General features: G+C 37.8%; 1 non-coding gene across 1 annotated transcript; it reads right to left on the bottom strand.

Moving 5' to 3' along the window:
- Positions 1-204: 204 nt before the first annotated feature.
- On the bottom strand, positions 205-313 carry LOC133880783 (small nucleolar RNA R71). Its single transcript, XR_009902402.1, has one exon. It is a non-coding gene; the product is annotated as a small nucleolar RNA R71 (small nucleolar RNA).
- Between the last annotated feature and the right edge of the window lie 894 nt (positions 314-1,207).

Below are 1,207 nucleotides of genomic sequence, written 5' to 3'. Positions count from 1 at the left end.
TGCGCATAAAAGAATTTGAGGAAGTATGTTTCACCTTTCATGACCAAACTTGTAGTGAAGAATTAGTTAGGCTTAAATTGTTTCTTTTCTCTCTAAAAGATAAAGTTTAGACTTGGCTTAATGCTTTGAGACCTAGGACAATAGGCACATGGCAAGAGATGCAAACTGAATTTTTCAAAAAGTTTTTTCCTATTCATAGGACAAATGCTATTAAAAGACAAATCATGAATTTTATTCAAAAGGAAAATGAGACATTTTATTAGTGTTGGGAACATTTTAAAGATTTGTTAAACTCTTGCCCACATCATGGCTATGAAATTTGGCGCACCATTAATTTTTCTATGAGGGTTTGATGCCCCAAATGCCCCAATTTTTTGAAATGATGTGCAATGGTGAATTTTTAAACAAAGACCCCAATGAGGCTTGGGAATACTTCGACCACCTAGCTGAAAATGCTCAATCTTGGGACACACTGCCCCTGAAAGTTCTAGTAAGACCAAGCCTCCTACCACTACATCTAGTGGGGGTATATATCACCTTAGGGAAGGGGATGACTTATATGCTAGAATTTCAAGTTTGGCTAGAAAAGTTAAAACCATGGAATTGAGGAAAGATAATGAAATCAAATCTGTGCAAAAAGAGGAAGTGTGTAGCATTTGTGAAGTCAGTGGACACACAACACATGAGTGTCCAACTATTCCAGCTTTTAAAGAAGTATTGCATGAGCAAGCAAATGTCATAAACACTTACAAAAAGCCTTTTAATTCTCCATACTCGGAGACATACAACCCGGGGTGGAGGAATCACCCCAATTTTAGTTGAAGACAGGAGAATAATGCACCACCATCACCTCAAGAGCCCTCTAACTTTGTTCCTTATCTTCCAACACATAAGAGGACTCTTGAGGATACGTTGCAAACATTTATGCAAGGGCAAGACACATTCAATAGTCGAACATCACAAGCCATCGATGACATAAAAAACACTTTCACCAAGATCACCTCATTTATGAGCATTCAAGAAAAAGGAAAGTTTCCATCTTAACCTGAACCTAACCCTCGATATGGGGTAAATGAAGTCCAAAATACTCAAGTGGAACATGCTAAGTCTGTCACTATCCTTAGGAGTGGAAAGGAGATTAACAAAGAAATCTCAACAAAGGTCTCAGAACCCAAGGGAAATTTAAAAACCAAGGATGATGACAAGC

The sequence above is a fragment of the Alnus glutinosa genome, chromosome 10, assembly GCF_958979055.1.
Source record: "Alnus glutinosa chromosome 10, dhAlnGlut1.1, whole genome shotgun sequence".
Lineage (NCBI taxonomy): Eukaryota > Viridiplantae > Streptophyta > Magnoliopsida > Fagales > Betulaceae > Alnus > Alnus glutinosa.
Note: the sequence above shows the minus strand (reverse complement) of the source record. Positions and strands in the feature narration are given on the sequence as shown.